This window comes from Acipenser ruthenus, chromosome 10, assembly GCF_902713425.1.
Source record: "Acipenser ruthenus chromosome 10, fAciRut3.2 maternal haplotype, whole genome shotgun sequence".
Classification (NCBI taxonomy): domain Eukaryota; kingdom Metazoa; phylum Chordata; class Actinopteri; order Acipenseriformes; family Acipenseridae; genus Acipenser; species Acipenser ruthenus.
Window position 1 is genome coordinate 20,514,200 of NC_081198.1, and position 27,736 is coordinate 20,541,935.

The window sequence follows — 27,736 nt, forward strand, 5'->3', positions numbered from 1 at the left end:
ACGCAGCTGTGGAAAAAATTGAACTCTTTCGTTTTGGTTAGTGGGTGCGTAGACATTGACCAGTCTGAGGGGAGTGTTGTTGTATGTCACATCCACGCTCAGAATTCTACCAGGTTCTACCTCCCTGCTGCTGCGGGAGGTAATAAAAGGGTTTTTAAACAGGATACCTACTCCGTCGGCTCTGGCTATGTTGGAGCCCGACCAGAAGGAGTCCCCCAGGGTCCAACTCTCCTTCAGGTCCCTATAATCATGGCTCGACGAAATACCACACTCCTGCAGAAAGATGAGATCTGCTTTCAAGTTAGCTAGATAGTTTAGTACATCAAATCTTTTTTGTGTCTCCCTGATGCTCCTGACATTAACAGACACACATATCAGGGCCATCAGGGTAGCTAACAAGAAAAGGAGTCGCTGCGTCCACCCCATAGCGACTATGATTGGGAGGTCGGGACACTCTTCCTACTCTTAGCTCTACGCTTGCTTCGAGGGGGCTTGGGCTTATTTGCAACTCCCATCACCCCTGAGAAGGTACTCACTGCTGCCTCGTCCAAGAAGGCACCATCTTTATATGCACAGTACGTGGAGTTGTTTGGGCTATTCAACTCCCCACAAGGTAAGTCTGGTGGAACTTGCTCAGGGCCCCTCGGAACGTGTGGGTCAGCTTTGTCCTCGGGGGGGGTTATGACAGACAGCATTCTTTGGCTGTTACCGTCTGCTGAATTGGAGCTGTTAGCAGACTTCTGGCTTACCGTGTCCAGGGGTATTCCCATGTCCTCCAGTGCTGTATCTAGGAGGACCTCTAGGGGGCCCCTGGTTTTGCCCATACAAGGGAGGGGGTCAAGGATGCTTTGAAGGGAGGCCCTTCGCTTGAAGAGGGTCATTGCTACCGAGGTACTGCTGGTCAGGGAAGGTGTTGACCCCGACCTCTCCCTCGGTGCATTAGTGAACACCTCTTCTGCGAGGTGTGCTAGGGTTTGTGCCAACGACTGGGAAGGCTGGCTGGGGATGCCCTGGCTGGCTGCTACCTGCCCACTAGACGGCAGTGTAGCCGTCCCACTCGCCTCCGTCTCTGCCTGCGAGGGCAAGACTGGGGACTTTGTGTGGACATTATCTGGTTTTGGATCTATGGGGGCCACCTGCAACTTGCTGTCTTTGATCTTGATCTTCTTTCTTTTCCCCCCATCGTCTCTACCCTTTCTTTTCCCCACCCTCTGCTGGTTCTTCATTCCCTTCCCCTCCTTTTCACTCTCACTTTCACTGTCGCTTTCGCTTTCCTCCCCCACGGACTCAATCCTTATGGCGTCATAACGAGAGCCGAGGGGGAGTGCTGGCGCTGAGAGGGCCCTACTCAGGGGGGGGCCGCTGCTGGGTCCGGGCTCCCTCCCTGCCTCGTGTTCTGTATCAGAGGAGCTACTGGAGGAGCTAGTGGAGTAGCTGTTGTACTCTCTCTCTGGGCTGGGGGAAGGGGTCCTCGTAAAACGGGACATGTCTCGGGGGCGGGGGGGTGAGGGGGGTGCTGGTGATGATGGTGGTGCTGGAGTCTGGGTTTTGGATACTGTTGGTGGTGATGTGGACTGATCTTTGTTATTTGTTCCCTCTTCCTGCTCAGGCCTAGGCTTGTTCGTATTTGCCTTGCTGGCTCTGGCCATGTTGGCATAGGAAGAGGGGCAGTCCTTAAACAGGTGCCCCTTCTTTCCACACAAATTGCACTGCCTCTCTTCTCTGCAGTGGCTGGTCTCGTGGGGGGCGCCGCAGTTCCTGCACTTGACTACAGTACATGCGGCCGCCAGGTGTCCTAATTCCCCACATTTCCTGCAGAGTTTTGGCATCCCATTATAGAATACCAGCCCTCTGTTGGGCCCTAACACTATGGAGTTTGGAATGTGGCGGACGCCTCCAATGCCCGATGGATCAACATTAAGGCGTACCAGCCACTTTCTGGCTCCTGTCCAAACCCCATCTTCGTCTGTAATTTTCCTCCCTTCTGATGACACCCTCCCATAGCGGTTAAGCCATGTTGTAATATCATAGTCGCTAACAGCCTCATTGAAAAATTGGACAGTAACAACTTTCATTTCTCTGTCTGTCAGTGCATCCACACAAAATTCTTTGTATGGAGCGAGATATTTATTCTCCCCCCAAAAGGACCACATTTCTTGTAACTTTTGGGGGTTCCTAAAACTGACCTCAAACACTTCCTTAAGCCCTGGCAATTTCACCAAACAATTCAAGTCAGAAGGGGAAAAACCCATACCCCTCTGAAGAATGGTCCGGCTGAACTCCAGTCTCGTCAGTCCTGGTTCCGTTTCATCTTGCTTGTTTCTTGTGAAGCGCACCGCATTGTGCCTCCTGGTTTCCTGGGTTGGCCGGAACGCCATCCTTCAGCTGGCTCCTCCGATTGGGGTGGGAGAAGCCTCTGGACGTCCGGGTTGTCTCTCTCTACGGAAAAGAGACAACGTAAGCAGCAAATCTGGGCAGTTGAAGGAACTATTACTTTAGTCCCTGAGGAGATGGTCGCCTCGCAAGAGGGACCCCCTCCCCAGGTGAACGGTGTCCTTCCCTGGCGGAGTAGGGGGCGCTGCTTGGCACCGAGACCACGTAGGAAGAATCGTGGCTGTGACGCCTCCTCGGGGTCCGGGGCCGCCCTCTGCTCCTCCCAGATGGCGCCCTCTGCTGGGCGCCTGCTGCTCTCTCGGTCTGGATCTCGATTACAATCAAGGGCTGGGGATGAGGTCGTCTAGGTCATCAAAGGGTCCTCAAAGGTCGTCTGGATGGTAGGTCCTCCTTCTCTCTAACTCCAGGAACGTCTGGAAAAGCCGGAACCGCCTGAAAAAGAAAAAAACGGGAACCGCCTGAAAAAGAAAAAACTGCTCTCAACAGTCAACAAAATCTTGAAAGACCCTCGGCCTGGATTGGGCAAGCCAAAACCAGACTGAGCATTAGTCTTCCAAAAAGTTGCCGAGCTGAAGAAAGCCAGTCAAAAATAAAAAAAATTCTGTTCCTCCTCACCCGAACAAACCTCTCACAGACCCTCGGAGGGAGCGGGCAATGCCACTACCCCCTAAGCCTTAGTCTTAGAAATATTTATTCGAACTGAAGAGAAGCCAGAGTATATGGCTGGCTAAGAAGGACCTGGCATAGGGACATGTTCCACCACACTTGTCTGGTTAGCTGCATGCTCCCAGGAAACAAACTGCTGCTGTCTACATCATCACCACATGTGAATAAAAGAAAGAAAGACAGCAAGAAAGAAAGAGAGAAAGAAAGAGAAAGAAAGAAAGAGAGAAAGAAAGAAAAAAAAAAGAAGTAAAACGTTGGGAAAACTTGCATCAACACTGGCACTCTCCCTCCAGCAGGGGTAGACAAAATGCTCACAGGAGAGATCCAGATCTGACTTTGACCAACGTTAGAGAAAGGTGTGCACCGTTCCCGGAGGTACTGCAATACCGGGCTGATGCGTGGAGTGGACGGAGCAAGCCCCTGTTCCATCTCCCGATTCCAAAAATCAATTTAATATATGGTCCCCTGATAGGGGACGTATCAGATATTAAACTGATAAGAACAGATACTCTTTTATTGAGATTTTACATTTTTTACATTTACACCCATTCGTTTTTTCATTCATTTTACATTTCTTTTAAAGATGACATTCATGCATACAGACATACATTTTGTTTTAAAAGCATTTAAAATACATTTAAAAACACCATGACAATTGTGCTTTGTACATGGTTAAAACAGACACAGATTAAAATCAACATGAAAAAAACCTGTGCTGTTTTAAAAGTGACTGGAAAAAAAGAACCATCTATAAAAAACCAGTGCTTGTGAGGGCCGGGGAGTGCTCTCTAAAAAAGTGAACATAAACCTAGATCTAAAACAGGGACAGGGGAAAAGGGACAGTGTATAAACAGTGAGTTAAAATTCTAAAATTTTAAAACACTTAAAATGTAACTTTTAATAGTTTACATTAAAAATCTTAAAGATACATAAAACAAAACAAAACAAAATCAAATAAAACATTCAAATTAAATCAAAGGTCCATAAAACTGAAACAAAAAGACTACATAAAACCAGGGCACCGTTGAAAAACGGTCATGCCAGCTAAAAAGGGCGGAATGCTGGCATGACAAAATAAATAAAAGGCTTAGCGGTGCCCCGTAGTCCCGCTCCTAGGAGCTAGCGGTTCCAGTTTTTTCCTTTATTCCATCTTCACGTCCTGAAGTCCGGCGATCCTCCACTCCGCGCAGGCCTTGTCCTTCCCAAGGGTCCGGATGTCCAGAATTACAAAGTCCTTGATAAGAGTTTGTGCCCTTCTGGTCGTGGTGATAGTGTCTAGCTCCTGCTTGTGATAGACACAGACGTTACGGCCTTCCCACAGGATCTGCTTGACAACATTGATGACACGCCAAACGCACTTAGCTGTGCTGGTAGTGATTCCTCCCGCAGGCCCATAGAGCACAGTCTCAGCGGTCATCTTGGCCGTGTCAGCAAACCTGTTTAGGAAGACAGAGACAGAGAGCCAGACACTGCCAGCCACATCACACTCCCAGAAGATATGGGCTGGTGTTTCTCTCTTGCGGCACTTTGCATAGGGGCATGTTTCTACTTGGGCTAGTCCCCTCCTGAACATGAACGCTCGAGTGGGGAGTGCACTGTGGACGGTGTTCCATGCTATATCCTTCTGGACATTACTGAGGCAGCTGTGAGACACATTCTCCCAGATTTTTTGGCTTTGGGTGAGGGAGAAAGTAGCTACTTTTTCAATTTCCTGGGAACCGGCAAGATATTTAGTTACAGCCTTGTATTCCCAGGAGGCCAATTTTGCTTTATCTAAGCCCAATTTATATATAGTGTCCCTTAAGGTTCTATAATACAATGGGGGGTCCCAGGAGTACGGCACGGTGTTATCAATAGTGCAGAGGCCCAAGGCCCTGAGACAGGTGGCAAAATAGAAACGATTCATGTAACATACCTTCCTGTCCAGGGCCTGGATGTTCTTGATAGTTTGCGTGAGCCCCTGCACTCGGGTGAGCTGCACAACGTCCGGGACCCCCTTACCTCCCTTCTTGTCGGCTTTACTCAGAGTGGCTCGCTTTACCCTCTCCATCTTGCTGCCCCAGATAAAGCGGTGGATAATGTGGTCCACCACTTTTTTGGTGGTCCTGTCTGGGGGAAAGATTTTTCCTACATAAGAGAGGATGGGGAACAGTATAGACTTGGTTATTAGTACTCTACCCGTCATTGTTAAGGATCTTGTGCTCCATCCGCCAATCTTTTTACGGACCTGGTTAATGGCCGCCGTCCAGCTCTGGGCCCCCGAGCTATTGTTCTCGAAAATGAGGCCCAGAATCTTGATTTTGTCCTTTTTCACAGGGTACATGTCCGACAGTTCCCTATCTACCTGCCAATTTTTAGACACGTAGACTTCGCTCTTGGACTTATTAATCACTGCCCCGGTCGCCGTGCAGTACTTCTCAAGGATATTACTAATCCGAGGTACCGACGATGTGTTGGTGCAAATGAGTGACACATCGTCCATATATGCTGTTGTTTTGACCTGGACCCCGTTGGATCCAGGCAGCTGGAAACCAGTTATATTGGTATCCCTACGAATTGCCTGCAGGAGGGGTTCAATGCACACGACATATAGCAGTGGGGATAGTGGGCAACCCTGTCTGACCCCTGACTGGATAGATATTTTACCAGTCAGGTGCCTGTTCACCAAGACTCGGGTACTAATGTTTGTATATATGGTTTTAACCCACTCCCTAAGTCCAGGAGCGAATTTCATCTGGTCCATCACTTTGTACATATATTCATGGCTTACCCTATCGAACGCCTTCTCCTGGTCAAGGTTGAACAGGCAGAGGGGATGGTTCCGTTCTCTAGAATAAGCCAGAATGTCCCTTGTTAACATTAAAATATCCGTGATGGACCTCCCTGGGACGCCACAAGCCTGGTCAGGGCCAATGACCAAAGGGAGGTGTACTTGTAGCCGGAGCATCAGAGCTTTGGCTAGTATCTTGTAATCCACGCAAAGGAGGCTGATTGGGCGCCAATTCCGTAGATCTTTAACTTCCCCTTTCTTATGAAGGAGAGTAATTACACTCTCCCGCATAGAAGGGCCCAACCGCTTCTCCCTGTAGACCGCTCTGTAGACCTCCGCTAAATGGACTTTTAGCATGTCCCAAAAAAGATGGTAATACTCACCCGGGATGCCATCTGGACCTGGCGTCTTACCGGTGTTCATGGTCTTAACCGCCTGGGTGAGCTCCTCCAGCGTGAGTTCTGGGTCCTTCTCCTCCTCCTCGTCGTCCCGCACTGAGTCAGGCTCCAACTGGCTCAGGAACCACTCTATCAGGGTGTCATCTGTAGCTTTGATGTTATATAGGTCCCTATAGAAGTTCTCTACCACTTTTTTCACTCCCTCACTATCCTCTACTATCCTCCCCCTGCTGTCGAGCATGGAGGACATCAAGTGCCGCTTCTCCCTCGTTTTCTGGAAGAAGAAGCGAGTACACTTTTCGTCTTCCTCCATTTTTTGCACTTTTGCATTGTGCATGACCTTTCGTTGTTCCTCCCTACAAAGCACTGAAAGATCTAGCTTGGTCTGGGCTATCTCGTCGCTTACAGGGAACCCCCGAAGCTGAAGCAGGCTCAGATGCTGGAGGGCAGCATTCAGGTGTTTATATTTGACCCTCCTTTCTTTTGCTTTCCTCTTGCCTGCTGCTATGAAATAACCCTTAGTTCTCATTTTGACCATCTCCCACCACTCTATAGGGGAGTTGAATAGGTCACGCAAAGTGGTCCACTCAACAAGCCTGCTCTTATAGGCTGCAGCTATGGAGGGGTCATCGAGTAAGGAGGTGTTTAATTTCCAGACCCCTGACCCCATCTGGGAGGTCTGAGGGACCTGCAATGTTACCTGCAGGAGCCTATGGTCAGAGAAGCAGACAGCCTGGGTGTCTACTGCCGTCTTCGTAAGGGAGCTGGTATGCAGGACGAGATCTATACGGGAGAAGGAGGTCCCAGATGAGCTCACCCAGGTAAAGGGAGGCACCAGGTCCTTACCTGCATCACACAGGGAGAAATCAGATATTACGGAGGACAAAACTCTACTAGAGCGGTCGTTGCGTGGCCTGCTCCGGTCTACGTCCCTCAGAGCACAATTGAAGTCACCTGACACGATGACGGGTACGTTCCCCAGCAGGAGTGGACGCAGCTGTGGAAAAAATTGAACTCTTTCGTTTTGGTTAGTGGGTGCGTAGACATTGACCAGTCTGAGGGGAGTGTTGTTGTATGTCACATCCACGCTCAGAATTCTACCAGGTTCTACCTCCCTGCTGCTGCGGGAGGTAATAAATGGGTTTTTAAACAGGATACCTACTCCGTCGGCTCTGGCTATGTTGGAGCCCGACCAGAAGGAGTCCCCCAGGGTCCAACTCTCCTTCAGGTCCCTATAATCAGGGCTCGACGAAATACCACACTCCTGCAGAAAGATGAGATCTGCTTTCAAGTTAGCTAGATAGTTTAGTACATCAAATCTTTTTTGTGTCTCCCTGATGCTCCTGACATTAACAGACACACATATCAGGGCCATCAGGGTAGCTAACAAGAAAAGGAGTCGCTGCGTCCACCCCATAGCGACTATGATTGGGAGGTCGGGACACTCTTCCTACTCTTAGCTCTACGCTTGCTTCGAGGGGGCTTGGGCTTATTTGCAACTCCCATCACCCCTGAGAAGGTACTCACTGCTGCCTCGTCCAAGAAGGCACCGTCTTTATATGCACAGTACGTGGAGTTGTTGGGGCTATTCAACTCCCCACAAGGTAAGTCTGGTGGAACTTGCTCAGGGCCCCTCGGAACGTGTGGGTCAGCTTTGTCCTGGGGGGGGGTTATGACAGACAGCATTCTTTGGCTGTTACCGTCTGTTGAATTGGAGCTGTTAGCAGACTTCTGGCTTACCGCGTCCAGGGGTATTCCCATGTCCTCCAGTGCTGTATCTAGGAGGACCTCTAGGGGGCCCCTGGTTTTGCCCATACAAGGGAGGGGGTCAAGGATGCTTTGAAGGGAGGCCCTTCGCTTGAAGAGGGTCATTGCTACCGAGGTACTGCTGGTCAGGGAAGGTGTTGACCCCGACCTCTCCCTCGGTGCATTAGTGAACACCTCTTCTGCGAGGTGTGCTAGGGTTTGTGCCAACGACTGGGAAGGCTGGCTGGGGATGCCCTGGCTGGCTGCTACCTGCCCACTAGGCGGCAGTGTAGCCGTCCCACTCGCCTCCGTCTCTGCCTGCGAGGGCAAGACTGGGGACTTTGTGTGGACATTAGCTGGTTTTGGATCTATGGGGGCCACCTGCAACTTGCTGTCTTTGATCCTGATCTTCTTTCTTTTCCCCCCCTCGTCTCTACCCTTTCTTTTCCCCACCCTCTGCTGGTTCTTCACTCCCTTCCCCTCCTTCTCACTCTCACTTTCACTGTCGCTTTTGCTTTCCTCCCCCACGGACTCAATCCTTATGGCGTCATAACGAGAGCCGAGGGGGAGTGCTGGCGCTGAGAGGGCCCTACTCAGGGGGGGGCCGCTGCTGGGTCCGGGCTCCCTCCCTGACTCGTGTTCTGCATCAGAGGAGCTACTGGAGGAGCTAGTGGAGTGGCTGTTGTACTCTCTCTCTGGGCTGGGGGAAGGGGTCCTCGTAAAACGGGACATGTCTCGGGGGCGGGGGGGTGAGGGGGTGCTGGTGATGATGGTGGTGCTGGAGTCTGGGTCTTGGATACTGTTGGTGGTGATGTGGACTGATCTTTGTTACTTGCTCCCTCTTCCTGCTCAGGCCTAGGCTTGTTCATGTTTGCCTTGCTGGCTCTGGCCATGTTGGCATAGGAAGAGGGGCAGTCCTTAAACAGGTGCCCCTTCTTTCCACACAAATTGCACTGCCTCTCTTCTCTGCAGTGGCTGGTCTCGTGGGGGGCGCCGCAGTTCCTGCACTTGACTACAGTACACGCGGCCGTCAGGTGTCCTAATTCCCCACATTTCCTGCAGAGTTTTGGCATCCCATTATAGAATACCAGCCCTCTGTTGGGCCCTAACACTATGGAGTTTGGAATGTGGCGGACGCCTCCAATGCCCGATGGATCAACATTAAGGCGTACCAGCCACTTTCTGGCTCCTGTCCAAACCCCATCTTCATCTGTAATTTTCCTCCCTTCTGATGACACCCTCCCATAGCGGTTAAGCCATGTTGTAATATCATAGTCGCTAACAGCCTCATTGAAAAATTGGACAGTAACAACTTTCATTTCTCTGTCTGTCAGTGCATCCACACAAAATTCTTTGTATGGAGCGAGATATTTATTCTCCCCCCAAAAGGACCACATTTCTTGTAACTTTTGGGGGTTCCTAAAACTGACCTCAAACACTTCCTTAAGCCCTGGCAATTTCACCAAACAATTCAAGTCAGAAGGGGAAAAACCCATACCCCTCTGAAGAATGGTCCGGCTGAACTCTAGTCTCGTCAGTCCTGGTTCCGTTTCATCTTGCTTGTTTCTTGTGAAGCGCACCGCATTGTGCCTCCTGGTTTCCTGGGTTGGCCGGAACGCCATCCTTCAGCTGGCTCCTCCGATTGGGGTGGGAGAAGCCTCTGGACGTCCGGGTTGTCTCTCTCTACGGAAAAGAGACAACGTAAGCAGCAAATCTGGGCAGTTGAAGGAACTATTACTTTAGTCCCTGAGGAGATGGTCGCCTCGCAAGAGGGACCCCCTCCCCAGGTGAACGGTGTCCTTCCCTGGCGGAGTAGGGGGCGCTGCTTGGCACCGAGACCACGTAGGAAGAATCGTGGCTGTGACGCCTCCTCGGGGTCCGGGGCCGCCCTCTGCTCCTCCCAGATGGCGCCCTCTGCTGGGCGCCTGCTGCTCTCTCGGTCTGGATCTCGATTACAATCAAGGGCTGGGGATGAGGTCGTCTAGGTCATCAAAGGGTCCTCAAAGGTCGTCTGGATGGTAGGTCCTCCTTCTCTCTAACTCCAGGAACGTCTGGAAAAGCCGGAACCGCCTGAAAAAGAAAAAAACGGGAACCGCCTGAAAAAGAAAAAACTGCTCTCAACAGTCAACAAAATCTTGAAAGACCCTCGGCCTGGATTGGGCAAGCCAAAACCAGACTGAGCATTAGTCTTCCAAAAAGTTGCCGAGCTGAAGAAAGCCAGTCAAAAATAAAAAAAATTCTGTTCCTCCTCACCCGAACAAACCTCTCACAGACCCTCGGAGGGAGCGGGCAATGCCACTACCCTCTAAGCCTTAGTCTTAGAACTGAAGAGAAGCCAGAGTATATGGCTGGCTAAGAAGGACCTGGCATAGGGACATGTTCCACCACACTTGTCTGGTTAGCTGCATGCTCCCAGGAAACAAACTGCTGCTGTCTACATCATCATCACATGTGAATAAAAGAAAGAAAGACAGCAAGAAAGAAAGAGAGAAAGAAAGAGAGAAAGAAAGAAAGAGAGATGCGTGGAGTGGACGGAGCAAGCCCCTGTTCCATCTCCCGATTCCAAAAATCAATTTAATATATGGTCCCCTGATAGGGGACGTATCAGATATTAATACTCTTTTATTGAGATTTTACATTTTTTTACATTTACACCCATTCGTTTCATTCATTTTACATTTCTTTTAAAGATGACATTCATGCATACAGACATACATTTTGTTTTAAAAGCATTTAAAACACATTTAAAAACACCAAGACAATTGTGCTTTATACATGGGACGTATCAGATATTAAACTGATAAGAACAGATACTACACTTGATCTTAGCCAAAAGGCCAAGAAGCGATGGCGACTTGGCCCTTGCCCGGGGCCCCCCAGCCCGGACGGCACAGGGGGATTCAAAGGTGGGTGCAAAATTTCAAGCACAAGCAGACCCCAAAAAAACGGGCTGCTGCTTCCAGAGGGGAAATGTGCAATTTAAGCAGGAGAAAACAAAACAAAGCAAAAACACACACATAACACCAAAAACAAAACATAAACTGGCGGAGTGCGTCTTACAAATAGTCATGCCAAGCTGCTATGCTGTGCAAGGTGCCTTGGGTAACTACAACTGTGCCTCGCTGGCTGGCTGGCTTGCTAAGAAGGTCCTGGCATAGGGACATGTTCCACCACACTTGTCTGGTTAGCTGCATGCTCCCAGGAAACAACCTGCTGCTGTCTACATCATCACCACATGTGAATAAAAGAAAGAAAGACAGCAAGAAAGAAAGAGAGAAAGAAAGAGAGAAAGAGAGAAAGAAAGAGAGAAAGAAAGAAAGAGAGAAAGAAAACAAAAGAAGTAAAACGGCGGGAAAACTTGCATCAACACTGGCACTCTCCCTCCAGCAGGGGTAGACAAAATGCTCACAGGAGAGATCCAGATCTGACTTTGACCAACGTTAGAGAAAGGTGTGCACCGTTCCCGGAGGTACTGCAATACCGGGCCGATGCGTGGAGTGGACGGAGCAAGCCCCTGTTCCATCTCCCGATTCCAAAAATCAATTTAATATATGGTCCCCTGATAGGGGACGTATCAGATATTAAACTGATAAGAACAGATACTACACTTGATCTTAGCCAAAAGGCCGAGAAGCGATGGCGACTTGGCCCTTGCCCGGGGCCCCCCAGCCCGGACGGCACAGGGGGATTCAAAGGTGGGTGCAAAATTCCAAGCACAAGCAGACCCCCAAAAAACGGGCTGCTGCTTCCAGAGGGGAAATGTGCAATTTAAGCAGGAGAAAACAAAACAAAGCAAAAACACACACATAACACCAAAAACAAAACATAAACTGGCGGAGTGCGTCTTACAAATAGTCATGCCAAGCTGCTATGCTGTGCAAGGTGCCTTGGGTAACTACAACTGTGCCTCGCTGGCTGGCTGGCTTGCTAAGAAGGTCCTGGCATAGGGACATGTTCCACCACACTTGTCTGGTTAGCTGCATGCTCCCAGGAAACAACCTGCTGCTGTCTACATCATCACCACATGTGAATAAAAGAAAGAAAGACAGCAAGAAAGAAAGAGAGAAAGAAAGAGAGAAAGAGAGAAAGAAAGAGAGAAAGAAAGAGAGAAAGAAAGAAAGAGAGAAAGAAAAAAAAAAGAAGTAAAACGGCGGGAAAACTTGCATCAACACTGGCACTCTCCCTCCAGCAGGGGTAGACAAAATGCTCACAGGAGAGATCCAGATCTGACTTTGACCAACGTTAGAGAAAGGTGTGCACCGTTCCCGGAGGTACTGCAATACCGGGCCGATGCGTGGAGTGGACGGAGCAAGCCCCTGTTCCATCTCCCGATTCCAAAAATCAATTTAATATATGGTCCCCTGATAGGGGACGTATCAGATATTAAACTGATAAGAACAGATACTACACTTGATCTTAGCCAAAAGGCCGAGAAGCGATGGCGACTTGGCCCTTGCCCGGGGCCCCCCAGCCCGGACGGCACAGGGGGATTCAAAGGTGGGTGCAAAATTCCAAGCACAAGCAGACCCCCAAAAAACGGGCTGCTGCTTCCAGAGGGGAAATGTGCAATTTAAGCAGGAGAAAACAAAACAAAGCAAAAACACACACATAACACCAAAAACAAAACATAAACTGGCGGAGTGCGTCTTACAAATAGTCATGCCAAGCTGCTATGCTGTGCAAGGTGCCTTGGGTAACTACAACTGTGCCTCGCTGGCTGGCTGGCTTGCTAAGAAGGTCCTGGCATAGGGACATGTTCCACCACACTTGTCTGGTTAGCTGCATGCTCCCAGGAAACAACCTGCTGCTGTCTACATCATCACCACATGTGAATAAAAGAAAGAAAGACAGCAAGAAAGAAAGAGAGAAAGAAAGAGAGAAAGAGAGAAAGAAAGAGAGAAAGAAAGAGAGAAAGAAAGAAAGAGAGAAAGAAAAAAAAAAGAAGTAAAACGGCGGGAAAACTTGCATCAACACTGGCACTCTCCCTCCAGCAGGGGTAGACAAAATGCTCACAGGAGAGATCCAGATCTGACTTTGACCAACGTTAGAGAAAGGTGTGCACCGTTCCCGGAGGTACTGCAATACCGGGCCGATGCGTGGAGTGGACGGAGCAAGCCCCTGTTCCATCTCCCGATTCCAAAAATCAATTTAATATATGGTCCCCTGATAGGGGACGTATCAGATATTAAACTGATAAGAACAGATACTACACTTGATCTTAGCCAAAAGGCCGAGAAGCGATGGCGACTTGGCCCTTGCCCGGGGCCCCCCAGCCCGGACGGCACAGGGGGATTCAAAGGTGGGTGCAAAATTCCAAGCACAAGCAGACCCCCAAAAAACGGGCTGCTGCTTCCAGAGGGGAAATGTGCAATTTAAGCAGGAGAAAACAAAACAAAGCAAAAACACACCCATAACACCAAAAACAAAACATAAACTGGCGGAGTGCGTCTTACAAATAGTCATGCCAAGCTGCTATGCTGTGCAAGGTGCCTTGGGTAACTACAACTGTGCCTCGCTGGCTGGCTGGCTTGCTAAGAAGGTCCTGGCATAGGGACATGTTCCACCACACTTGTCTGGTTAGCTGCATGCTCCCAGGAAACAACCTGCTGCTGTCTACATCATCACCACATGTGAATAAAAGAAAGAAAGACAGCAAGAAAGAAAGAGAGAAAGAAAGAGAGAAAGAGAGAAAGAAAGAGAGAAAGAAAGAGAGAAAGAAAGAAAGAGAGAAAGAAAAAAAAAAGAAGTAAAACGGCGGGAAAACTTGCATCAACACTGGCACTCTCCCTCCAGCAGGGGTAGACAAAATGCTCACAGGAGAGATCCAGATCTGACTTTGACCAACGTTAGAGAAAGGTGTGCACCGTTCCCGGAGGTACTGCAATACCGGGCCGATGCGTGGAGTGGACGGAGCAAGCCCCTGTTCCATCTCCCGATTCCAAAAATCAATTTAATATATGGTCCCCTGATAGGGGACGTATCAGATATTAAACTGATAAGAACAGATACTACACTTGATCTTAGCCAAAAGGCCGAGAAGCGATGGCGACTTGGCCCTTGCCCGGGGCCCCCCAGCCCGGACGGCACAGGGGGATTCAAAGGTGGGTGCAAAATTCCAAGCACAAGCAGACCCCCAAAAAACGGGCTGCTGCTTCCAGAGGGGAAATGTGCAATTTAAGCAGGAGAAAACAAAACAAAGCAAAAACACACACATAACACCAAAAACAAAACATAAACTGGCGGAGTGCGTCTTACAAATAGTCATGCCAAGCTGCTATGCTGTGCAAGGTGCCTTGGGTAACTACAACTGTGCCTCGCTGGCTGGCTGGCTTGCTAAGAAGGTCCTGGCATAGGGACATGTTCCACCACACTTGTCTGGTTAGCTGCATGCTCCCAGGAAACAACCTGCTGCTGTCTACATCATCACCACATGTGAATAAAAGAAAGAAAGACAGCAAGAAAGAAAGAGAGAAAGAGAGAAAGAAAGAGAGAAAGAAAGAGAGAAAGAAAAAAAAAGAAGTAAAACGGTGGGAAAACTTGCATCAACACTGGCACTCTCCCTCCAGCAGGGGTAGACAAAATGCTCACAGGAGAGATCCAGATCTGACTTTGACCAACGTTAGAGAAAGGTGTGCACCGTTCCCGGAGGTACTGCAATACCGGGCCGATGCGTGGAGTGGACGGAGCAAGCCCCTGTTCCATCTCCCGATTCCAAAAATCAATTTAATATATGGTCCCCTGATAGGGGACGTATCAGATATTAAACTGATAAGAACAGATACTACACTTGATCTTAGCCAAAAGGCCGAGAAGCGATGGCGACTTGGCCCTTGCCCGGGGCCCCCCAGCCCGGACGGCACAGGGGGATTCAAAGGTGGGTGCAAAATTCCAAGCACAAGCAGACCCCCAAAAAACGGGCTGCTGCTTCCAGAGGGGAAATGTGCAATTTAAGCAGGAGAAAACAAAACAAAGCAAAAACACACCCATAACACCAAAAACAAAACATAAACTGGCGGAGTGCGTCTTACAAATAGTCATGCCAAGCTGCTATGCTGTGCAAGGTGCCTTGGGTAACTACAACTGTGCCTCGCTGGCTGGCTTGCTTGCTAAGAAGGTCCTGGCATAGGGACATGTTCCACCACACTTGTCTGGTTAGCTGCATGCTCCCAGGAAACAACCTGCTGCTGTCTACATCATCACCACATGTGAATAAAAGAAAGAAAGACAGCAAGAAAGAAAGAGAGAAAGAAAGAGAGAAAGAGAGAAAGAAAGAGAGAAAGAAAGAAAGAGAGAAAGAAAAAAAAAAAGAAGTAAAACGGCGGGAAAACTTGCATCAACACTGGCACTCTCCCTCCAGCAGGGGTAGACAAAATGCTCACAGGAGAGATCCAGATCTGACTTTGACCAACGTTAGAGAAAGGTGTGCACCGTTCCCGGAGGTACTGCAATACCGGGCCGATGCGTGGAGTGGACGGAGCAAGCCCCTGTTCCATCTCCCGATTCCAAAAATCAATTTAATATATGGTCCCCTGATAGGGGACGTATCAGATATTAAACTGATAAGAACAGATTTTTTTTTTTTTTTTTTTTTTTTTTAATCAAATACTCAAAAAATACATTACTTTCTTAAATTAATACGACAAAATTATGTTCATCTCTAATCAAAAACACATCAATTTCTCAAAAAAAACATCTAAATTATCATCAATTCCATCTCAAACTATTACTTAAAGTCCTTCTTTTTCTCACTTTCTCTCTTCTTTTGTCTTTCTTTTAAAGCCTCGTTCGCCTTCCGTCGTGCACACAACAATATCCTTTGTTTCGCCTCCTCATACCTTCTCCACTCTTCTTCAAGAATCCTTCCCTTCCTCATCCTCTCCTTCCACCCCGAAAGCTCTGCAAAATGCTTAGCGCAAAACGTCCTCATCAAATTCTCTTCTTCCTCCACACTCATTGTCTGACTTGAGCTACCTTCCTCAACCCCACTTAACACAGACTCTGAAACCCAACTTGAACCGGCCGGACCTGCGCTTGCACTCTCCTCCTTTTCAATTCCAGCTCGGTCTTTCCGCTTCTTCATCTCCTCTTCTTTTTTCCCCAAAGACCGTCTTTCCTCCCCTCCACTGTTTGTATTTCCTATTACTCCTTTCTTTTTCCTTTTCTCCTCCTCTTCCTCCACACTATTTGCCCAACTTGAGCTTGCTGTTGCCCCTTCCTCATCCACTTTCCTCTTTCTCTGGATACTCTCCACCCCCTCCATGGAATCATCCACGGAGGAGCCGGAACCTTCCGAGGACTTCTGTTGGCTGTTCAGCATACTTCTGTCACTCTTTTCCTCCGCCTCCCTGTTCGGCTCTCCTCCCCTTTCCTTTGTCTCCTCTTTTCCCGCCGTTCCGCCTTCCCCAGATGAGGCCACTCCCCCAGCCAACTTTCCTTTCTGTGCTTCATCTTTCTTTGCAAACACCTTCTTTCTTCCTGAAGCTGCTTCCGCATAGCTTCTTGCTCTCTTGGAACAATCCCTATACAAATGGTCTTCTTCACCACACAAATTGCAACGCTTCTTTTCAGGGCAATCCTTGCTCAAATGTCCCACGCCATTGCAGTTCCTGCAGACCAAAGCATTGCATTCTGCTGCCTTATGATCCATATTGCTACATTTGTAGCACACCTCCGGCTGGCCGGCGTACCTCACAATTCCCTTGTTCGGTCCCACAAAGATAACAGGTTTTAAAAACAATTCTTCTCCCCTTGCTCTTATCTTCTTAAATCTTCCATAAACCTTTCTCCATTTATTCCATACTCCATCAGAGTCACAGGTTTTCACTAACTCACCCTTCAGGATGAGTCGTTCCTCCAGTACACGCTTGATATCATCCATGGGAACCTGAGCACTGTTCATCTTCACAAAAAAGATCCTCCATTCCAGCAGAAAAATCGGCTCAAACTCAAACTTCTCCTTCAGCTCTGTTACTGCCTCCTCATACACCACATTCTTCTCCCAACACAAATCTTCCGTCCTCAGGGTCAGATCAAACATACCCTTCTTCTGGTGGTCCTCCAAGCACAGGATCTCTTCCAAACTCAGTCCCAGCAACCCGAACATCACCTCATGAACGAACTTCTTCCGAGTCCACTGCTCCTCCGGATTCTTCAACAGAAACCGGAGAGTATTTGTAGCCGACTTGTACTCCATGCTCTCTCTCTGATAGCTGGTTGTACTCCCACTGCTACAATCGCCTTCCCGAACTCACTTGATCGGAGCCAAGAGGCCGAGAAGCGATGGCGACTTGGCCCTTGCCCGGGGCCCCCCAGCCCGGACGGCACAGGGGGATTCAAAAGGTGGGTGCAAAATTTCAAGCACAAGCAGACCCCAAAAAAACGGGCTGCTGCTTCCAGAGGGGAAATGTGCAATTTAAGCAGGAGAAAACAAAACAAAACAAAAACACACCCATAACACCAAAAACAAAACATAAACTGGCGGAGTGCGTCTTACAAATAGTCATGCCAAGCTGCTATGCTGTGCAAGGTGCCTTGGGTAACTACAACTGTGCCTCGCTGGCTGGCTTGCTTGCTAAGAAGGTCCTGGCATAGGGACATGTTCCACCACACTTGTCTGGTTAGCTGCATGCTCCCAGGAAACAACCTGCTGCTGTCTACATCATCACCACATGTGAATAAAAGAAAGAAAGACAGCAAGAAAGAAAGAGAGAAAGAAAGAGAGAAAGAGAGAAAGAAAGAGAGAAAGAAAGAAAGAGAGAAAGAAAAAAAAAAAGAAGTAAAACGGCGGGAAAACTTGCATCAACACTGGCACTCTCCCTCCAGCAGGGGTAGACAAAATGCTCACAGGAGAGATCCAGATCTGACTTTGACCAACGTTAGAGAAAGGTGTGCACCGTTCCCGGAGGTACTGCAATACCGGGCCGATGCGTGGAGTGGACGGAGCAAGCCCCTGTTCCATCTCCCGATTCCAAAAATCAATTTAATATATGGTCCCCTGATAGGGGACGTATCAGATATTAAACTGATAAGAACAGATTTTTTTTTTTTTTTTTTTTTTTTTTAATCAAATACTCAAAAAATACATTACTTTCTTAAATTAATACGACAAAATTATGTTCATCTCTAATCAAAAACACATCAATTTCTCAAAAAAAACATCTAAATTATCATCAATTCCATCTCAAACTATTACTTAAAGTCCTTCTTTTTCTCACTTTCTCTCTTCTTTTGTCTTTCTTTTAAAGCCTCGTTCGCCTTCCGTCGTGCACACAACAATATCCTTTGTTTCGCCTCCTCATACCTTCTCCACTCTTCTTCAAGAATCCTTCCCTTCCTCATCCTCTCCTTCCACCCCGAAAGCTCTGCAAAATGCTTAGCGCAAAACGTCCTCATCAAATTCTCTTCTTCCTCCACACTCATTGTCTGACTTGAGCTACCTTCCTCAACCCCACTTAACACAGACTCTGAAACCCAACTTGAACCGGCCGGACCTGCGCTTGCACTCTCCTCCTTTTCAATTCCAGCTCGGTCTTTCCGCTTCTTCATCTCCTCTTCTTTTTTCCCCAAAGACCGTCTTTCCTCCCCTCCACTGTTTGTATTTCCTATTACTCCTTTCTTTTTCCTTTTCTCCTCCTCTTCCTCCACACTATTTGCCCAACTTGAGCTTGCTGTTGCCCCTTCCTCATCCACTTTCCTCTTTCTCTGGATACTCTCCACCCCCTCCATGGAATCATCCACGGAGGAGCCGGAACCTTCCGAGGACTTCTGTTGGCTGTTCAGCATACTTCTGTCACTCTTTTCCTCCGCCTCCCTGTTCGGCTCTCCTCCCCTTTCCTTTGTCTCCTCTTTTCCCGCCGTTCCGCCTTCCCCAGATGAGGCCACTCCCCCAGCCAACTTTCCTTTCTGTGCTTCATCTTTCTTTGCAAACACCTTCTTTCTTCCTGAAGCTGCTTCCGCATAGCTTCTTGCTCTCTTGGAACAATCCCTATACAAATGGTCTTCTTCACCACACAAATTGCAACGCTTCTTTTCAGGGCAATCCTTGCTCAAATGTCCCACGCCATTGCAGTTCCTGCAGACCAAAGCATTGCATTCTGCTGCCTTATGATCCATATTGCTACATTTGTAGCACACCTCCGGCTGGCCGGCGTACCTCACAATTCCCTTGTTCGGTCCCACAAAGATAACAGGTTTTAAAAACAATTCTTCTCCCCTTGCTCTTATCTTCTTAAATCTTCCATAAACCTTTCTCCATTTATTCCATACTCCATCAGAGTCACAGGTTTTCACTAACTCACCCTTCAGGATGAGTCGTTCCTCCAGTACACGCTTGATATCATCCATGGGAACCTGAGCACTGTTCATCTTCACAAAAAAGATCCTCCATTCCAGCAGAAAAATCGGCTCAAACTCAAACTTCTCCTTCAGCTCTGTTACTGCCTCCTCATACACCACATTCTTCTCCCAACACAAATCTTCCGTCCTCAGGGTCAGATCAAACATACCCTTCTTCTGGTGGTCCTCCAAGCACAGGATCTCTTCCAAACTCAGTCCCAGCAACCCGAACATCACCTCATGAACGAACTTCTTCCGAGTCCACTGCTCCTCCGGATTCTTCAACAGAAACCGGAGAGTATTTGTAGCCGACTTGTACTCCATGCTCTCTCTCTGATAGCTGGTTGTACTCCCACTGCTACAATCGCCTTCCCGAACTCACTTGATCGGAGCCAAGAGGCCGAGAAGCGATGGCGACTTGGCCCTTGCCCGGGGCCCCCCAGCCCGGACGGCACAGGGGGATTCAAAAGGTGGGTGCAAAATTTCAAGCACAAGCAGACCCCAAAAAAACGGGCTGCTGCTTCCAGAGGGGAAATGTGCAATTTAAGCAGGAGAAAACAAAACAAAACAAAAACACACCCATAACACCAAAAACAAAACATAAACTGGCGGAGTGCGTCTTACAAATAGTCATGCCAAGCTGCTATGCTGTGCAAGGTGCCTTGGGTAACTACAACTGTGCCTCGCTGGCTGGCTTGCTTGCTAAGAAGGTCCTGGCATAGGGACATGTTCCACCACACTTGTCTGGTTAGCTGCATGCTCCCAGGAAACAACCTGCTGCTGTCTACATCATCACCACATGTGAATAAAAGAAAGAAAGACAGCAAGAAAGAAAGAGAGAAAGAAAGAGAGAAAGAGAGAAAGAAAGAGAGAAAGAAAGAAAGAGAGAAAGAAAAAAAAAAAGAAGTAAAACGGCGGGAAAACTTGCATCAACACTGGCACTCTCCCTCCAGCAGGGGTAGACAAAATGCTCACAGGAGAGATCCAGATCTGACTTTGACCAACGTTAGAGAAAGGTGTGCACCGTTCCCGGAGGTACTGCAATACCGGGCCGATGCGTGGAGTGGACGGAGCAAGCCCCTGTTCCATCTCCCGATTCCAAAAATCAATTTAATATATGGTCCCCTGATAGGGGACGTATCAGATATTAAACTGATAAGAACAGATTTTTTTTTTTTTTTTTTTTTTTTTTAATCAAATACTCAAAAAATACATTACTTTCTTAAATTAATACGACAAAATTATGTTCATCTCTAATCAAAAACACATCAATTTCTCAAAAAAAACATCTAAATTATCATCAATTCCATCTCAAACTATTACTTAAAGTCCTTCTTTTTCTCACTTTCTCTCTTCTTTTGTCTTTCTTTTAAAGCCTCGTTCGCCTTCCGTCGTGCACACAACAATATCCTTTGTTTCGCCTCCTCATACCTTCTCCACTCTTCTTCAAGAATCCTTCCCTTCCTCATCCTCTCCTTCCACCCCGAAAGCTCTGCAAAATGCTTAGCGCAAAACGTCCTCATCAAATTCTCTTCTTCCTCCACACTCATTGTCTGACTTGAGCTACCTTCCTCAACCCCACTTAACACAGACTCTGAAACCCAACTTGAACCGGCCGGACCTGCGCTTGCACTCTCCTCCTTTTCAATTCCAGCTCGGTCTTTCCGCTTCTTCATCTCCTCTTCTTTTTTCCCCAAAGACCGTCTTTCCTCCCCTCCACTGTTTGTATTTCCTATTACTCCTTTCTTTTTCCTTTTCTCCTCCTCTTCCTCCACACTATTTGCCCAACTTGAGCTTGCTGTTGCCCCTTCCTCATCCACTTTCCTCTTTCTCTGGATACTCTCCACCCCCTCCATGGAATCATCCACGGAGGAGCCGGAACCTTCCGAGGACTTCTGTTGGCTGTTCAGCATACTTCTGTCACTCTTTTCCTCCGCCTCCCTGTTCGGCTCTCCTCCCCTTTCCTTTGTCTCCTCTTTTCCCGCCGTTCCGCCTTCCCCAGATGAGGCCACTCCCACAGCCAACTTTCCTTTCTGTGCTTCATCTTTCTTTGCAAACACCTTCTTTCTTCCTGAAGCTGCTTCCGCATAGCTTCTTGCTCTCTTGGAACAATCCCTATACAAATGGTCTTCTTCACCACACAAATTGCAACGCTTCTTTTCAGGGCAATCCTTGCTCAAATGTCCCACGCCATTGCAGTTCCTGCAGACCAAAGCATTGCATTCTGCTGCCTTATGATCCATATTGCTACATTTGTAGCACACCTCCGGCTGGCCGGCGTACCTCACAATTCCCTTGTTCGGTCCCACAAAGATAACAGGTTTTAAAAACAATTCTTCTCCCCTTGCTCTTATCTTCTTAAATCTTCCATAAACCTTTCTCCATTTATTCCATACTCCATCAGAGTCACAGGTTTTCACTAACTCACCCTTCAGGATGAGTCGTTCCTCCAGTACACGCTTGATATCATCCATGGGAACCTGAGCACTGTTCATCTTCACAAAAAAGATCCTCCATTCCAGCAGAAAAATCGGCTCAAACTCAAACTTCTCCTTCAGCTCTGTTACTGCCTCCTCATACACCACATTCTTCTCCCAACACAAATCTTCCGTCCTCAGGGTCAGATCAAACATACCCTTCTTCTGGTGGTCCTCCAAGCACAGGATCTCTTCCAAACTCAGTCCCAGCAACCCGAACATCACCTCATGAACGAACTTCTTCCGAGTCCACTGCTCCTCCGGATTCTTCAACAGAAACCGGAAAGTATTTGTAGCCGACTTGTACTCCATGCTCTCTCTCTGATAGCTGGTTGTACTCCCACTGCTACAATCGCCTTCCCGAACTCACTTGATCGGAGCCAAGAGGCCGAGAAGCGATGGCGACTTGGCCCTTGCCCGGGGCCCCCCAGCCCGGACGGCACAGGGGGATTCAAAAGGTGGGTGCAAAATTTCAAGCACAAGCAGACCCCAAAAAAACGGGCTGCTGCTTCCAGAGGGGAAATGTGCAATTTAAGCAGGAGAAAACAAAACAAAGCAAAAACACACATATAACACCAAAAACAAAACATAAACTGGCGGAGTGCGTCTTACAAATAGTCATGCCAAGCTGCTATGCTGTGCAAGGTGCCTTGGGTAACTACAACTGTGCCTCGCTGGCTGGCTGGCTTGCTAAGAAGGTCCTGGCATAGGGACATGTTCCACCACACTTGTCTGGTTAGCTGCATGCTCCCAGGAAACAACCTGCTGCTGTCTACATCATCACCACATGTGAATAAAAGAAAGAAAGACAGCAAGAAAGAAAGAGAGAAAGAAAGAGAGAAAGAGAGAAAGAAAGAAAGAGAGAAAGAAAAAAAAAAAAGAAGTAAAACGGCGGGAAAACTTGCATCAACACTGGCACTCTCCCTCCAGCAGGGGTAGACAAAATGCTCACAGGAGAGATCCAGATCTGACTTTGACCAACGTTAGAGAAAGGTGTGCACCGTTCCTGGAGGTACTGCAATACCGGGCCGATGCGTGGAGTGGACGGAGCAAGCCCCTGTTCCATCTCCCGATTCCAAAAATCAATTTAATATATGGTCCCCTGATAGGGGACGTATCAGATATTAAACTGATAAGAACAGATACTACACTTGATCTTAGCCAAAAGGCCGAGAAGCGATGGCGACTTGGCCCTTGCCCGGGGCCCCCCAGCCCGGACGGCACAGGGGGATTCAAAGGTGGGTGCAAAATTCCAAGCACAAGCAGACCCCCAAAAAACGGGCTGCTGCTTCCAGAGGGGAAATGTGCAATTTAAGCAGGAGAAAACAAAACAAAGCAAAAACACACACATAACACCAAAAACAAAACATAAACTAGCGGAGTGCGTCTTACAAATAGTCATGCCAAGCTGCTATGCTGTGCAAGGTGCCTTGGGTAACTACAACTGTGCCTCGCTGGCTGGCTGGCTTGCTAAGAAGGTCCTGGCATAGGGACATGTTCCACCACACTTGTCTGGTTAGCTTCATGCTCCCAGGAAACAACCTGCTGCTGTCTACATCATCACCACATGTGAATAAAAGAAAGAAAGACAGCAAGAAAGAAAGAGAGAAAGAAAGAGAGAAAGAGAGAAAGAAAGAGAGAAAGAAAGAAAGAGAGAAAGAAAAAAAAAAGAAGTAAAACGGCGGGAAAACTTGCATCAACACTGGCACTCTCCCTCCAGCAGGGGTAGACAAAATGCTCACAGGAGAGATCCAGATCTGACTTTGACCAACGTTAGAGAAAGGTGTGCACCGTTCCCGGAGGTACTGCAATACCGGGCCGATGCGTGGAGTGGACTGAGCAAGCCCCTGTTCCATCTCCCGATTCCAAAAATCAATTTAATATATGGTCCCCTGATAGGGGACGTATCAGATATTAATACTCTTTTATTGAGATTTTACATTTTTTACATTTACACCCATTCGTTTTTTTCATTCATTTTACATTTCTTTTAAAGATGACATTCATGCATACAGACATACATTTTGTTTTAAAAGCATTTAAAACACATTTAAAAACAACAAGACAATTGTGCTTTATACATGGTTAAAACAGACACAGATTAAAATCGACATGAAAAAAACCTGTGCTGCTTTAAAAGTGACTGGAAAAAAAGAACCATCTATAAAAAACCAGTGCTTGTGAGGGCCGGGGAGTGCTCTCTAAAAAGGTTCAAAAGTGAACATAAAACTATATTACTAAAACAGGGACAGGGGAAAAGGGACAGTGTATAAAACAGTGAGTTAAAATTCTAAAATTTTAAAACACTTAAAATGTAACTTTTAATAGTTTACATTAAAAATCTTAAAGATACATAAAACAAAACAAAACAAAATCAAATAAAACATTCAAATTAAATCAAAGGTCCATAAAACTGAAACAAAAAGACTACATAAAACCAGGGCACCGTTGAAAAACGGTCATGCCAGCTAAAAAGGGCGGAATGCTGGCATGACAAAATAAATAAAAGGCTTAGCGGTGCCCCGTAGTCCCGCTCCTAGGAGCTAGCGGTTCCAGTTTTTTCCTTTATTCCATCTTCACGTCCTGAAGTCCGGCGATCCTCCACTCCGCGCAGGCCTTGTCCTTCCCGAGGGTCCGGATGTCCAGAATTACAAAGTCCTTGATAAGAGTTTGTGCCCTTCTGGTCGTGGTGATAGTGTCTAGCTCCTGCTTGTGATAGACACAGACGTTACGGCCTTCCCACAGGATCTGCTTGACAACATTGATGACACGCCAAACGCACTTAGCTGTGCTGGTAGTGATTCCTCCCGCAGGCCCATAGAGCACAGTCTCAGCGGTCATCTTGGCCGTGTCAGCAAACCTGTTTAGGAAGACAGAGACAGAGAGCCAGACACTGCCAGCCACATCACACTCCCAGAAGATATGGGCTGGTGTTTCTCTCTTGCGGCACTTTGCATAGGGGCATGTTTCTACTTGGGCTAGTCCCCTCCTGAACATGAACGCTCGAGTGGGGAGTGCACTGTGGACGGTGTTCCATGCTATATCCTTCTGGACATTACTGAGGCAGCTGTGAGACACATTCTCCCAGATTTTTTGGCTTTGGGTGAGGGAGAAAGTAGCTACTTTTTCAATTTCCTGGGAACCGGCAAGATATTTAGTTACAGCCTTGTATTCCCAGGAGGCCAATTTTGCTTTATCTAAGCCCAATTTATATATAGTGTCCCTTAAGGTTCTATAATACAATGGGGGGTCCCAGGAGTACGGCACGGTGTTATCAATAGTGCAGAGGCCCAAGGCCCTGAGACAGGTGGCAAAATAGAAACGATTCATGTAACATACCTTCCTGTCCAGGGCCTGGATGTTCTTGATAGTTTGCGTGAGCCCCTGCACTCGGGTGAGCTGCACAACGTCCGGGACCCCCTTACCTCCCTTCTTGTCGGCTTTACTCAGAGTGGCTCGCTTTACCCTCTCCATCTTGCTGCCCCAGATAAAGCGGTGGATAATGCGGTCCACCACTTTTTTGGTGGTCCTGTCTGGGGGAAAGATTTTTCCTACATAAGAGAGGATGGGGAACAGTATAGACTTGGTTATTAATACTCTACCCGTCATTGTTAAGGATCTTGTGCTCCATCCGCCAATCTTTTTACGGACCTGGTTAATGGCCGCCGTCCAGCTCTGGGCCCCCGAGCTATTGTTCTCGAAAATGAGGCCCAGAATCTTGATTTTGTCCTTTTTGACAGGGTACATGTCTGACAGTTCCCTATCTACCTGCCAATTTTTAGACACGTAGACTTCGCTCTTGGACTTATTAATCACTGCCCCGGTCGCCGTGCAGTACTTCTCAAGGATATTACTAATCTGAGGTACCGACGATGTGTTGGTGCAAATGAGTGACACATCGTCCATATATGCTGTTGTTTTGACCTGGACCCCGTTGGATCCAGGCAGCTGGAAACCAGTTATATTGGTATCCCTACGAATTGCCTGCAGGAGGGGTTCAATGCACACGACATATAGCAGTGGGGATAGTGGGCAACCCTGTCTGACCCCTGACTGGATAGATATTTTACCAGTCAGGTGCCTGTTCACCAAGACTCGGGTACTAATGTTTGTATAGATGGTTTTAACCCACCCCCTAAGTCCAGGAGCGAATTTCATCTGGTCCATCACTTTGTACATATATTCATGGCTTACCCTATCGAACGCCTTCTCCTGGTCAAGGTTGAACAGGCAGAGGGGATGGTTCCGTTCTCTAGAATAAGCCAGAATGTCCCTTGTTAACATTAAAATATCCGTGATGGACCTCCCTGGGACGCCACAAGCCTGGTCGGGGCCAATGACCAAAGGGAGGTGTACTTGTAGCCGGAGCATCAGAGCTTTTGCTAGTATCTTGTAATCCACGCAAAGGAGGCTGATTGGGCGCCAATTCCATAGATCTTTAACTTCCCCTTTCTTATGGAGGAGAGTAATTACACTCTCCCGCATAGAAGGGCCCAACCGCTTCTCCCTGTAGACCGCTCTGTAGACCTCCGCTAAATGGACTTTTAGCGTGTCCCAAAAAAGATGGTAATACTCACCCGGGATGCCATCTGGACCTGGCGTCTTACCGGTGTTCATGGTCTTAACCGCCTGGGTGAGCTCCTCCAGCGTGAGTTCTGGGTCCTTCTCCTCCTCCTCGTCGTCCCGCACTGAGTCAGGCTCCAACTGGCTCAGGAACCACTCTATCAGGGTGTCATCTGTAGCTTTGATGTTATACAGGTCCCTATAGAAGTTCTCTACCACTTTTTTCACTCCCTCACTATCCTCTACTATCCTCCCCCTGCTGTCGAGCATGGAGGACATCAAGTGCCGCTTCTCCCTCGTTTTCTGGAAGAAGAAGCGAGTACACTTTTCGTCTTCCTCCATTTTTTGCACTTTTGCATTGTGCATGACCTTTCGTTGTTCCTCCCTACAAAGCACTGAAAGATCTAGCTTGGTCTGGGCTATCTCATCGCTTACAGGGAACCCCCGAAGCTGAAGCAGGCTCAGACGCTGGAGGGCAGCATTCAGGTGTTTATATTTGGCCCTCCTTTCTTTTGCTTTCCTCTTGCCTGCTGCTATGAAATAACCCTTAGTTCTCATTTTGACCATCTCCCACCACTCTATAGGGGAGTTGAATAGGTCACGCAAAGTGGTCCACTCAACAAGCCTGCTCTTATAGGCTGCAGCTATGGAGGGGTCATCGAGTAAGGAGGTGTTTAATTTCCAGACCCCTGACCCCATCTGGGAGGTCTGAGGGACCTGCAATGTTACCTGCAGGAGCCTATGGTCAGAGAAGAAGACGGCCTGGGTGTCTACTGCCGTCTTCGTAAGGGAGCTGGTATGCAGGACGAGATCTATACGGGAGAAGGAGGTCCCAGATGAGCTCACCCAGGTAAAGGGAGGCACCAGGTCCTTACCTGCATCACACAGGGAGAAATCAAATATTACGGAGGACAAAACTCTACTAGAGCGGTCGTTGCGTGGCCTGCTCCGGTCTACGTCCCTCAGAGCACAATTGAAGTCACCTGACACGATGACGGGTACGTTCCCCAGCAGGAGTGGACGCAGCTGTGGAAAAAATTGAACTCTTTCGTTTTGGTTAGTGGGTGCGTAGACATTGACCAGTCTGAGGGGAGTGTTGTTGTATGTCACATCCACGCTCAGAATTCTACCAGGTTCTACCTCCCTGCTGCTGCGGGAGGTAATAAATGGGTTTTTAAACAGGATACCTACTCCGTCGGCTCTGGCTATGTTGGAGCCCGACCAGAAGGAGTCCCCCAGGGTCCAACTCTCCTTCAGGTTCCTATAATCAGGGCTCGACGAAATACCACACTCCTGCAGAAAGATGAGATCTGCTTTCAAGTTAGCTAGATAGTTTAGTACATCAAATCTTTTTTGTGTCTCCCTGATGCTCCTGACATTAACAGAAA

General features: G+C 48.1%; 6 non-coding genes and 6 pseudogenes across 6 annotated transcripts; all 12 read right to left on the reverse strand.

Annotated features, from left to right (window-relative positions):
- Positions 1–3,413: 3,413 nt before the first annotated feature.
- LOC131738456 (U2 spliceosomal RNA) lies at positions 3,414–3,583 on the reverse strand (annotated as a pseudogene).
- Positions 3,584–10,666: 7,083 nt separating this feature from the next.
- On the reverse strand, positions 10,667–10,823 carry LOC131738558 (U2 spliceosomal RNA; annotated as a pseudogene).
- A 598-nt stretch (positions 10,824–11,421) lies between these two features.
- On the reverse strand, positions 11,422–11,612 carry LOC131739269 (U2 spliceosomal RNA). Its single transcript, XR_009330437.1, has one exon. It is a non-coding gene; the product is annotated as a U2 spliceosomal RNA (small nuclear RNA).
- A 611-nt stretch (positions 11,613–12,223) lies between these two features.
- On the reverse strand, positions 12,224–12,414 carry LOC131739280 (U2 spliceosomal RNA). The gene has a single exon (XR_009330448.1). It is a non-coding gene; the product is annotated as a U2 spliceosomal RNA (small nuclear RNA).
- Positions 12,415–13,025: 611 nt separating this feature from the next.
- On the reverse strand, positions 13,026–13,216 carry LOC131739291 (U2 spliceosomal RNA). Its single transcript, XR_009330459.1, has one exon. It is a non-coding gene; the product is annotated as a U2 spliceosomal RNA (small nuclear RNA).
- A 611-nt stretch (positions 13,217–13,827) lies between these two features.
- LOC131739302 (U2 spliceosomal RNA) lies at positions 13,828–14,018 on the reverse strand. Its single transcript, XR_009330470.1, has one exon. It is a non-coding gene; the product is annotated as a U2 spliceosomal RNA (small nuclear RNA).
- Positions 14,019–14,600: 582 nt separating this feature from the next.
- Positions 14,601–14,791, reverse strand: LOC131738203 (U2 spliceosomal RNA). The gene has a single exon (XR_009329767.1). It is a non-coding gene; the product is annotated as a U2 spliceosomal RNA (small nuclear RNA).
- Positions 14,792–15,391: 600 nt separating this feature from the next.
- On the reverse strand, positions 15,392–15,593 carry LOC131738461 (U2 spliceosomal RNA; annotated as a pseudogene).
- A 2,263-nt stretch (positions 15,594–17,856) lies between these two features.
- Positions 17,857–18,058, reverse strand: LOC131738462 (U2 spliceosomal RNA; annotated as a pseudogene).
- Positions 18,059–20,321: 2,263 nt separating this feature from the next.
- LOC131738463 (U2 spliceosomal RNA) lies at positions 20,322–20,523 on the reverse strand (annotated as a pseudogene).
- A 2,252-nt stretch (positions 20,524–22,775) lies between these two features.
- On the reverse strand, positions 22,776–22,966 carry LOC131738229 (U2 spliceosomal RNA). Its single transcript, XR_009329793.1, has one exon. It is a non-coding gene; the product is annotated as a U2 spliceosomal RNA (small nuclear RNA).
- A 599-nt stretch (positions 22,967–23,565) lies between these two features.
- LOC131738765 (U2 spliceosomal RNA) lies at positions 23,566–23,720 on the reverse strand (annotated as a pseudogene).
- Between the last annotated feature and the right edge of the window lie 4,016 nt (positions 23,721–27,736).